This window comes from Bos indicus x Bos taurus, chromosome 15 (assembly GCF_003369695.1).
Source record: "Bos indicus x Bos taurus breed Angus x Brahman F1 hybrid chromosome 15, Bos_hybrid_MaternalHap_v2.0, whole genome shotgun sequence".
In the NCBI taxonomy this organism is placed as follows: domain Eukaryota; kingdom Metazoa; phylum Chordata; class Mammalia; order Artiodactyla; family Bovidae; genus Bos; species Bos indicus x Bos taurus.
This window is the reverse complement of record NC_040090.1, coordinates 38,085,382-38,098,082: the sequence shown is the minus strand read 5'-3', so window position 1 is coordinate 38,098,082 and position 12,701 is coordinate 38,085,382. Positions and strand designations below refer to the sequence as shown.

General features: G+C 37.5%; 1 long non-coding RNA gene and 1 pseudogene across 1 annotated transcript in view; both read left to right on the top strand.

Moving 5' to 3' along the window:
• The window catches only part of LOC113905626, a 37,691-nt gene extending 36,065 nt beyond the window's left edge, over positions 1 to 1,626 (top strand). The window contains exon 2 of the long non-coding RNA XR_003514692.1: positions 1,397 to 1,626. This is a non-coding gene — a long non-coding RNA (uncharacterized LOC113905626). The remainder of the gene's footprint in view (positions 1 to 1,396) is intronic.
• LOC113905022 overlaps positions 1 to 12,701 on the top strand; it is a 147,183-nt pseudogene that overhangs the window by 117,496 nt on the left and 16,986 nt on the right.

Genomic DNA, 12,701 nt, shown 5'->3' with positions numbered 1-12,701 from the left:
AAGAACAAACACACGTTTGTCTCCAAGTTTTTCAGAGGCCTTGTCAAAAACAGCTGCCACCCACCTCAGGGGCACATATGAAGCATCCCCATCCATCAGTTCAATGGGAGCCCCGGATATCATCAGGTCAGCAGCCATTTGGGGAAAGGAAAGAAACAGTGTATTTGTTTGGGAGGAAGCTTCTTCCAAAGCTTCATAGATCTGACCCAGCTCTCTTAAGAGGTGCTCAATTCCCAGGGTGGAATCACTGATTTCTTTGGAAACAGCTTCTAGCTCAGCCTCCCAGCATCTGAGGGAGTCTCTCTTTGACTGCTTCTGCTTTTCTGTTCGTACTTGAGCCAACAAAGAACTGTGCCTCTGGTGGAGCTTCTCTAACTCTGTTGTGGTTAGTTGGTCCATTGACATACTCAGCACCTGCAGAAAGTAGAGCTCTGTGTGGGTCTCCAGGTGGGACTGCAGGCTTTCAAGCAGGGACTCCATCAGGTCGTTAAGGTTAATGACTTTGTGATACTGTTCACAGCGTATCTTGAGCTTTTCCTTCTCAATTTCGTTCTTGTATTGTTCAATGCTCTTGTTTCCTTTTTCTTGCAGCTGATGGAGTTCTTTATCCTTCTTACACCAGTCATGCCATAGACCTCCTTGGAGAGGTAGTAACTTCCCCTTTATCTCAGATAATTTTACTTTTCTCAAGATGTCCATAAGGATGTTTGCTTTTTTCCCTGCTTCTTGGCAATCTCTTTGGTCCTCATCAATAATAAACTCATACTTCCTTGCCATGTTGGCCCAGTTACTCAGACTATAAGGAGATCCAGATTTCTTCAACAGCTCTGCTAATGTAGCTGTAATTTTATCAGCTAATTCTATCTTATTTAGATTCTTAATTCCAATTCTCACTTTGTGAGCATAATTCTTATCCATAATATTTTCTACATTTTCAAACAAACAGATGAGAGGTTTGGGTGAATTCCAAAATTCAAGTAGAAGGGAGCTATTCATTATGTCAAAATCAGAAGTTGCCAGGAGGATAACAGTGACCGAGGAGACCTCCTGCAGGAACCTTACCTGCCTCTCATGTATTTCAGCATTTCCATGGAGATTGGTGAAGGCAATACAATTTTCAAATCTGTCCTCAGCTCTCCCACCTGGACAGAACCAGCAGATTTCCACCATACCATCTACCAATAGACATCTATTACTGTCTTCCCTAGAATGATGGAGGAAAAAATGGTCATGTTTGCTTTTACTCAGGAGTGAATTCAAAATCTGTGATTTGGAAGTAGAGGCATACTTTCCAATTCTTATGAAAGATACAGTGTGCATAGGTTGCCAACTGATCAGCTGGTTGTTATAACTCCTAATCTTTTTCTCCCATCCTATTTTTTCCACCTCTCTCCAGCTTCTCCTGATTTGCCTCAGAGACCAAAGAGGGAATTCAATTTGGAAATTGCAAGGATTTGGCACCAAAAGTGGGAGAGCAAATTGACAAATGGAAAGTTTGGTTAAAATATACTGTCTTGTAAAGTCATCTGTGCAGTGAAAAATTGCCATCTGTATGTCCACTGGGTGGATGCAAGTTGGTACTGTAGTTGATTGTGTTTCCTTGACAATAAAAAAGTCCTCAAATGATTTTTCTATTTCTGTGGTTCTCGGTGTCTGGGACACAGTAAGTATTCTGTCTATATTACCTCTGTAAACTTGATATCGCAAATGACAATCTAATACCAAAGTTTCTCTAGAAAACACAATGGCAGCTCCTCCTCAGTTCTTGGTTGAGTGCCATGGAGGAAGGTCTTATTTATCAAAAGAGAATTTACTTTGGTCATCTTTTTGGGATAATAACTTTCTAGATTAAGCCACTTGATCAAGTCAGGAAAGTGTTGATTTTGGATTATTTCTTCCTTATTATTGACTAGTTGAGTGTCTCTGTGAGAAGAAGCAGTTTCATTGGGTGTTTTCTTTGACTTAGTTTGAAAGATATTCTTAAATCTCTAGAAATAAAAAAGACAATGATAATGGTTGTTATTTTTCTATATCAAAGGGGTTTCATTGTTTATTATTTATGAATACATGCATATATTCTTTCCAAAAATAAATTGAGTCATTTTATGTGTGAGGCAATAGTATGACCAAGGAATGAAGTATAAAACAGGGTCATGCCCTGGAGGGCTTAAAACTTACCAATAAAGTTTGAGAGAGATGAAGAAGTAAGTAGTTAATTATATGGCCCACAATACAAGTCTGGGGCCATAAATGGTATAAAGTTCAAAGTGTACTGATAACACGTTTGAAGAAGTGATTAGATTTTCCTGAGAAGCAAAATGAGGAAAAGCTTTACCAAACTGATGTAACATATAATCATGAAAAGAACATAGGTGGAAAATAAAATTTAAAAATAAATAGAAGGGAACCTACCACAATGTAGGTATTGTGTTGACTGTTTTGCAAGCTATTAATATATTACTGAATGAATGGGATTTTATCACACAAAGGAGTAAGTGGGTAGGGGCATTCTAGAAAAAGAGAACAAAAAAGCCAAACCGAATATTGTAAAAGTTGGATATGCTTAGGAAATAGAAAGTAATCTAGTATATATGGACAGAAGCAGAAAATGAGTTTAGTGAGAGAAACTGAAAAGAAAATGAATTGGTTTTTATTTAGTGACCATAAATTTTCATAATGCCCCTATTATTATTATTCCCATTTTGGAGAAGAGTAACTCATAAAAATTAAGCAATGTGCTTGAGAATGAGCAACAGAGACAGAAGTCACAGCCAGATTTCTCTGGGATCTTTCTTTTCTCCAAAACACCTTGGAGACATTTGATGCTAATATGGAACGACCATGCCATGCTATAGGATCTGGAAACCAGCAAACCTCTGAGATTCTGAGCATCCTTTGGTCTAGACACTCCACTCAATTTCAGGGCAAAAATATCTTCCCCAGGGCAAATTACAAACCTTTGACATCGTTAGTTGCCATTTATCTTCATCCAGTCCTGCTTTATTCTCCTGCTTCCTCTTATTTGTCTTTTTTGCAACTTTTTCAGTGGAAGATCCAGCTTTGGAGGGAAAATAGTGTTCATTATTCTCATTAGTAAAGCATGGAGTCAGAATTGCAGTGTTGCTGAAGCTTAGCACCTTCCCCACTTACAATCACTAGCTTGGTGCCAGCAGCTTAACATCAATAAGTTCAACATTAGCATCTGTTTCCCAGGAATGACCCAAGAAAAGATATAGGTATTTTATGTTATAGGAATGATTAGGAAATAAGAATAACCATCTCATAGAATGAGAGGTCTTGGGTATAAAAATGACACAGAAAAAACAGTGGTCAAACAAGGAGGATGAGTCAAAGTAACTAGGCTATTGCTGACAAATAGAGTGTTATTTATACAGAAATCTCAGCAGAGCACATGGGGGTCTTCTGAGTGTTGGAGAGTCTTGTGATGGCTCTTAATAATTATATTGTCTTCCTCCCCATACTTTTAAGTTTACTGAGAAAGGAAATTGAAGTAACGTTGTTAAAGAGACTTCCCTAAGGATATCAATTTTTTTCTTTTTTTTTAGAAATGATGCTTTTAAGCAAATGTTTCTCTTATATTATTACCAAAATATTGAGCATCCGGTTTATTAGTACCTCATATTTCTAAGCTTCTCACTGATTATTCCTGAATCTCCTAGCTCAGCTCTAATGATGGTTCATGTGATAATCACTCCTTGGTAAAAAATGAGATTCAGGCTGATTCAAATTAAGGTTTAGTTGAGAATAAGTTTAGTAGCTAGCTAATGACCTACTTATAGCTAAGTAGGAAATCAGCCTGTAGCCAAGACTGTAAATTTCACCTTCACCATTGTGGAACTAAAGGACACTGGTGTTCATATCTAAAAGGCCTTTAAAGTGTCTAGCACAAGAAATGGGGAAAGAAATTTCTACTTCGTGATAAATTTTTTAACACTAACCTTAAAATCATCTGGGACAGGGATGGGGTGCTGAATAGACCACTGACAAAAGAATGATAATGAGGTTGGCATCAGACTCACCATCAGTAAGTAACAAAGACAGTCATCCTTTCCAAATAATGATGTAAAAGGATTTTTAACCTAGAACCCTAACTCCATCCCAGTTACTCTTCAAGTTTGAGAATAAAGTTATTTTCAAAAAACTAACAACCTAGAAAGTTTGCTGTCCATATACCCTTTATTAGGTGGGCTCCAGAGGAAATTATCTAAGAAATAAATGGAAGAATAGAGGACTTCCTTCACTTGGTAGGATACTGGAGATATTGGAAGAATATAAGGATGTGATCAAGATGCATGTGCAAAACAATATGACTATGAGAGGTTTCCCTGGAGCAAAAAATAAAAAACTGAACTCCATTTGATTCTGTTATGAATAAAATTTATATATGTATAATAGTATAAATTGTTGACATTCAACTTTTGGAAACAAGCTATAAATTTAAAAATGCAAGATTTTTATTATGATTCAAGCAAGAAATAAAAATTTTTCAGCTTTGACCATGTAAAAGTATTTTAGGGAATTTCAAAGTAGTGCCTTTTATAATGGAACAACATAAAAAGTTTAAAAAATAAAATTCAAATGTAGCCTGTATATAAATTTAAAAATATTGCTATTGGGAAGAGAGTAGGTGGGGAAGCAAGCGGTGGCATAACTGAGCAAAAAGCTTACCTCCTAATGGTAGGATAACAATGAATAATATTGATAGTGATGTTGATAATGATAAAATGATTGAACTAGTAGACCTAATATTGATAAACTTATGGAAGAGGGGTAAAAGCATGATATTCAGAGACATGTCAGTTACCACCAAAAGAAACATTGAATTCTAAGGGGTTATTTTGTGAGAGAAGGGTCAAGGTAATGTTCTATATGCTTTAATTTTTACTGTATTCATGAATTACTTTATTAAATAAATTGAAAATTTATTTAATATATATTTAAATATTTTTGAAGTGTTAACACTCTCCCTTACAAATTAAAATTTAGAAAGTGCTTCATGCTGTTGAAAGTGCAGTAAGAGGGGGCATGCTTATACACTCTATATGACCAAGTCAATATAGTAGTTCTAAAAAATTATTTGGAAATAATTGTATGAAGGTCCCACTTGGCCACATAGCCACCCACTTTGGTATTCCTGCCAGGAAAATCCCATAAACAGAGGAGCCTGGTGGGCTACAGCCCCTGGGGTCCCAAATATATATGTATTTATATTCATACTCTTTGACTCATGTATTTTAATTTAAGGAATTTAAGGGACTGAAATAAAATGAGCACCAAAATCTATCACTAAGATGATTTTCACAACATTATTCATAATGTTCATATTTTGGAAACAATATCTTAAATGGCATTTTGGCAAAATTATTTACAGAGCACCAACAGGATGGGATAATAAATAGTTTAAAATAGTACTTAAGAGTTGATGTTTATTGCTTTGGGAAAAGCTTATTATATGTTTTAAGCTCCCCCAAATTTCTAATATTATAGAACTGTATATAGAGTATAATCTAGGTGAAAAAAATTAATCCCAGTGAAGATACCATATGACACATTGTTTGTTGTGTTAGTCTCTTGGTAGGGATATTTCTGATGTTTTTTTCTTTCTTTCAAATTCTTCTCTGTTTATTGAGCAAACATTATCATTATAGTTAAAAAAGGAAACAACAATACGATCAATAAGAACTGAGGAGAAAACACACAGTGAATTTAGGTGAAAGGGCTAGTACTTCCAGTTGAGGTAGAAACAGGAATGGTTACAGAGGTAGCATTTCAGTTGGAGCTTGAATAATGGGTAGGAACTAAGACTATGATGATCATAGCCAAGTGGCATGGGCTCACTAAAAGACTGAGACTTCATCATTGGACTATAGACTACATCTTCTTCCTCCCTACCTTACCACCATTAGTAAATTTCCTGAATAATAATAATATTCCTATAATAATAGGGGAATATACTTGAGAAGACTGCATATCTCAGACTTAAGAAGTTTCCGTGAAAACTCAAATACAACGAGGATAAAAAACAAGAACATTGGAGGAAGTTTTAGTCTTTGATACCAGAGTAAATAGCACAGCCTAACTCCTAGCCAGATAAATATAGAACTTGACTTTAAAGGCTTATCTACCTCAGTTTCTTTTGAGTTTCAACAAAAAGTTACAAGGCATGGTAAAAAGCAAACAAACCAAAACCCCCACAGTTTGAAGAGACAGAATAAGCATCAGAATCAAACTCAGGTATGGCTAAGATGTGGAAAGATGTGAACTTTATCTCAAAAATAATTTTTAAAAGCACTGTGACACAAAACTCCTTTTATATTTTATGCTCTCAATGTGTGTGTTGAATTAGTTAAAATGCAGAGATTTCAGGAAAAGTCTTGAGCCATGTCTGCAGACGGGAGTAGATTTGGTCTTGACTCACATTTTTCCGTTGCCTGGCAGAGCTTCTCTGCTAGGTTGCGCTGGTTTATGGCTTTCAGGACCTCCTGAGTCACAGTCTTGGAGTATTCTTCCCCATAATACTGGATCAGTAAGTCAGCAAGTCTCACTGGGTTTGCTTGCTGGATAGTGCCCCAAGGCATATGGTTGTATCCCTCAGCTAGAGCTATGTTTGTGAGTTGAAATTTGAACTTAACCAACTCCTCCTCTAAAAGATCCTCAAGGATGTGAAGAAGGCATGCCTTCAGTGTGCTTTCCATTCTGTGCATCTGGGAAATGATGACCTGAAATGGAGAGATAATTATGGATGATCACAGGAATGATGGAAAAACACATATGAGGCAGACGGTTTAAGAAAAGTGAGTGAAAGAAGAGGAGATCAGAGACTGCCGTGCTTAGAAACAAAAACAAAATGCTTGGGCCCCCAACTTTGTGCCTATGATACATAGTCCTTACAGAAGGGATGTTTCTCAGAGCTGTGGGGCTATTTAACCTGCATTCCAGGCTTCCCTGGTGGCTCAGTGGTAAAGAATCAGGCTTCAGTGCAGGAGACACAGGAGACCTGGATCTGATCCCTGGTATCGGGAAGATGTCCTGGAGGAGCACATGGCAACCCACTTTGGTATTCCTGCCAGGAAAATCCCATGAACAGAGTAGCCTGGTGGGCTACAGCCCCTGGGGTCCCAAAAAATATAACTCTTTTGATTTTCCTCAGAAGGTGTGATGCTACTGTTGGAGCTCAGGGCAGACGACCCCCAAATATTTAACAATGGCATATGGATTGTTTTGAGTTAAAGTTACATAAGAAACCACCACTGCAAGTGAGACATTTTGACCCTCCTTTCCCCATCCCCCTGAAAGCAGGAAATAAATCTCTCATGGGAAAGGTGCATTCCCTGCATCTGAAGATATTGCCAGAGATGGGGAATTTGGGCTGAAAAGTTTGTGGAAACAAACCATGTTACTTTTTAAATTTACTGCCCCAAATCTGTTTAAGTTCTTTGCTAACTGAACACCCAAAGCCTAATTTTCTTTTTCTTGTCAATTTCTCACAAATTTAATCTTTCTTTGTTTAAAAAGTGTAAAAGCTACCTGCTTTGGCCACTTCTTAGATCCCATTTCCATGAGACCTTCATATACACAAATTAAATTAGTTTCTTTTTCTCCTGTTACTCTGTCTTGTGTCAATTTTACTATTATTCCATCCATAAGAACTTAAGAGGGATAGAGGAGGAAATCTCTCTCTCTGAGACACTACCTAGCTCTCAACTTTCACAATCCTTATTATACTTCTGTTCTGCCTTTTTACTATTGCTATCTATTATATCTTCAATTATTTTTATATTCAATTATTATTATATCTTCAATTATTTTCCTCTGTTAAATAGAGAACACTAAAATTAAACAGGCTATTAATTAAATTGTTATGTATTGAGCATCATTTACATTCTGAAAACTTTAGTGGATCCTTTGCAAAATTTATTGCATTTATTTATTTTTTAAAATATTTATTATTTATTTATTTATTTGAATGTGCTGGGTCTTAGTTGGGGCATGTGGAATCTAGTTCCCTGACCAGGGATTGAACCTTGCCCCCTGCATTGGGAGTATGGAGTCTTAGCCACTGGACCACCAGGGAAGCCTGTATTGCATTTATTTTTAATAAAAAATTAAATATTATCTCATTTATAAGTAAGAAAGCCAAGAATGAGACAGAGTAAGATTTCCAAGTTTACATTTTTTTTTTTTTTTTTTTTTTAGGGAAGAATGAAAAGTCAAACACAAGTTTTTCAAATCCCAAAACCATGATTCTTCCAGTATTTCCAATGGATAATGTGTTACTCCTCATTGTGTACACTTCAAGACACATCAGAATGATTTTTAAAATAATTATAATTGTCAAAAAAAACCCTAACTTTTGCTTCTTCTGCCCCACATTTCTGAAAAATGTCCCCTAATAATTTACTTATTTCTTTCTTACTTTCAGTGCCAAAAGGTACATCAAATAACTGTGTAGCACTCACCATACACCATGCAATGATCCATGTGCTGGGTATTTGGTTACGAGCATGACAGAATACCTTTCCACAAAGAAATTTCATTCCGGGGCAAGGTAGGATATTGGGATATGTGTAAGAAAGACAATATCAAGAAAATAAAAATCTTAATGTGATTTTTCTGCTCTAAAGATGATTGAATATGGTGTGGTGAAACATTACTAGGAGCCAGGGGATAGGGGATGTTTAGGAAAGACTACTCTGAAGGTGCAATGTTGTTGCTGTTCAGTCCCTAAATTGTGTCTTACTCTTTTGTGACCCCATGGACTGTAGCCCACCAGGCTCCTTTGTCCGTGGGAGTTCCCAGGCAAGAATACTGGAGTGGGTTGCCATTTCCTTCCCTAAGGGATCTTTCCAACCCAGGGATCAAACCTGCGTCTCCTGCATTACTAGGCAGATTCTTTACTGCTGAGCCATCAGAGAAGCCAGGAGATGCAATAGTTAAGTTTAAACCTGAAAGAAGATAAGAGGAATGTGAAGAACTTGGAGAACCTTCCAGGAATAGGAAATAGCAAATGCAAAAGCTTGAAACAGAAACCAGTCGGATGTTTTGAGGGACAAAATAAAGGCCACTGTTGTTGGCGCAAAATTGAAAAACAGGAAAGAGTAGTAGATGATAGAAAGTTGTGATTCGTGTTCTACCTTTTAGGTCATGATAAAGATTTTGGGTTTCTTCTATGTGTTGTGGGAAGCAATTGGAGCATTTTAAACATGAGAATGACATTACATGCTTGAGCTTTAGGAAGATCATTCTGTCTTCTGGATGAGGACAGAGAATCGAGCTACCACAAGGAGGCAGTGGTAACAACTAAGAGACTTAAAATGATCTAAAAAAGATGGTAGCTTGACTAAGTTTTTTAACAAGTAAGATAATGAGCAATAGTCATATATAGAGTTTATCTTATAGACATAGCCATCTGGAATTATTGATGAATTCATTATAGGTGTGAAGAAACGTGAAAACTCAAGGATAATGTAGTAGACAGGTTTCTAAGATGCTAAGATAGAGTCCACCTCACCCTCTCTTGTGTTCATGTCCTATATAGTCCCTTTGCCCTTAGTTTGGGCAGGTTCTATAAATATGATGGGATATGACTTCTGAAATTATGTTACCTTATGTGGCTCAAACGGTAAAGAATCTGCCGGCAAAGTGGGAGACCTGGGTTCGATCCCTGGGTTGGGAAGACCCCTTGGAGGAGGGCATGGCAATCCACTCCAGTATTCTTGCCTGGAGAATCCCCATGGACAGAGAAGCCTGCCAGGCTACAGTCCATGGAATCACAAAGAGCTGGACACAACTGAGCAACTAAGCACAGCACAGCTCATGTGAAAAAAGGGGGGAGGGTTATTCTGAATGGCTTTGACTTAATCAGGTAAGCGCTTAAAAGTGGTAAGAAGCAGCAGTAGGTGTGCTCTTGCTGAGCTGGAAGAGAGTGTGTGTTGAACTGCCCGTTTGGGTAATATTCCTAGGGTCTGAGAGTGATTCTGGCCTGATAGACAGCAAGAAAATGAGAACTTAAGTCATAATCTGAAGGAAGCTCAATTTTTCTAACAACCTAAATGAAGTTCAAAGAAGACCCTGAGCTCCAGATGAGATAAGGAGCATGGAAAACACTTTAATTGCAGCCTTTTGCAATCTTGCCCAAAAGACTTATCTAACTCTTACATGGACCTCTAACCCATGGAAACTTTAAAATAATAAATTGGTGTTGTTTTAAGCCACTAATTTTTTGTTAATTTGTTGTGCAGAGATTAAAAACTAATATAGATGACTTCTAAGATTCTGACATGAATAAATAGATTAATTCTGGTGTCATGCCCTGAGATGGTCAGTTTATTATATAAACAGATTGGACATCTTATTTAATTTACAGTATCAATTAGGTAGGCAGGTGGAGGTGGTAAGTAGACTAAAGTGGACATACCTTTAAAGGAGTGGGTCCAGTTTGGAGATATTGACCAGAGAGTTGCCCATATTTAGTATTTAAAGGCATGGGACTGGTAAGCTTGGTTAGGAAAAAAGTATAGATAGAGAAGAAAGAAGGTGAGCAGCATTCCAGCACTTAGATGAGAGGTAAGAGGAGACTAAAAGGAAGCAAAGGAGGTGGGGAATGAGGCATATATGAATTCACTGAATCCTGGAGAAGGAAGTGTTTCTAAAAGAAAGATGTGGTCAACCATATTAAGTGCTTCTGGGGCATAAGGAGGATAAAGATAGTGAATTAATCATTGTGTCCTATCAGAAGAAATTTGTTGATGACCTTGATAAAAGCCATTTCCATTGGTAGGGGGAAAAGCTTAATGAAAGTGCATAAAGAAAAAATTTGAGATGAGATGATCAGCTAAGTCTTTCAATATTTTTTGCTCTCAGTATAAGCAGAGTAAAGGGACTATCACAGGAACGGGTCATGTGGTTAAGAAAATTTATTTTAGGTGTTGGATTTAGCAAAGCACTTGGTAGGAACAATCCTATAGGGAGGGAGAAATTTTTGATGAAGGAGATTGTCTTAATTTCTCATTGCTGCTATTTAAAAATTACCATAAAATTAGTGGCTTAAAACAGCAAAAAAAAAAATTTTTGTCTCATAGTTCTGGGTCCAGAATTCTATATTGAGTCTGTCTCACGGGGCTAAAATCAATGCATGGCAGGACTTATAGTTTTTTTGGGAACCAGCTCCAGGGGAGAATCCATTCCTTATCTTTTCTGGCTTCCACTGGCACTCCTTGACTTGTGACCTCATTATTCCAGTTTCTGCTTCTGTGGTCACATTGCTTTCTCCCTTTCTGTAGTAAAAATTCCATCTGCCTTTTCTCTTAGGTGACTGAATTTAGGGCTTTCTTGGATAATTCAGGATATTATCCCAATATTCTTAATTTAACCACCTCTGCAAGTCCCTTCTGCCATATAGAGTTTACAGGTTCCAGGAATTAGAGCATGGATATTTTGGCGGGGGGGGGGGGGGGGAGGACTGTTATTTAGCCTATTAGATACATAAGAAAAATGTGCACCTGAGAGAGAGAAAAGAGAGGCTAATGATTAGGACAAGAAGTAGAACTGTGTTAGGAAGGACAGAGAAAAAGATAGAATCAAAACATATTTAAGAGTTTTAAATAAATAGCAGAACTTTTTTTTATTGTTTGTGGAAATGAAGGTTTTGCAGGTGATTCCTAGGTTTATACTTAATTGGGCATTTTATTGAAATGCCCAATGCCTTGTAGGAGACTACAAGGTATGGAGCAGATCTGAGGTTGGAGGAAGATGACTGGTTTAATTTTAACAGACTGAGTTTGAGATTAACATAATGGTTAACATGTGCTCTTTGTATTTTCCAAACATTCTTCTACATACTTTACATGCTTTTTTGCTATTTTGTTTTTATTTTAATTTATTTTTGCCATGACACACAGCATGTGGGATCTTAGTTTCTGACCAGGGATTGAACCCATGCCCCCTGCAGTGGAAACAGAGTCTTAACCACTGGACCACAAGGAAAGTCCCTATATTGTTTAATTTAATACTGATAACAAACTTACCTCTTCAGTTAAGTATTATTATATCTTTATTTTATGGGTGATTATTCAGAGATGTAACTTGTTCAAGGTTCTATGAAAGCCTGGCTGTAGAATAAATGCCCTTAGCTACCACATTAACATCTAAGTGAAGATGCCTGCTATTAGGCTGGTTACAGGGTCCTGCATACCAGAAACCTGTCTGGGCTGAAGATTTAGGTTAAGGAATCATCAGCATATAGATAACAGTCAAATTAATAAAAAATAGATGCAATCAGGGAGAAGGCAATGGCAACCCACTCCAGTACTCTTGCCTTGAAAATCCCATGGACAGAGGAGCCCCTTAGGCTGCAGTCCCTGGGGTCGCTGCGAGTCGGACACGACTGAGCAGCTTCGCTTTCACTTTTCACTTTCATGCATTGGAGAAGGCAATGGCAACCCACTCCAGTGTTCTTGCCTGGAGAATCTCAGGGACTGGGGAGCCTGGTGGGCTGCCGTCTATGGGGTCACACAGAGTCGGACACGACAGAAGCGACTTAGCAGCAGCAGCAGCAGCAGCAGATGCAATCAGGCAGGGAAAATATGCTCAGAGAAAGGATTAGCAGGCTCTATTTATACAGAGCTGATACACAGCTGTTAGACTGTGGGGTAACCTTATCAACTATTAAATATTTACAC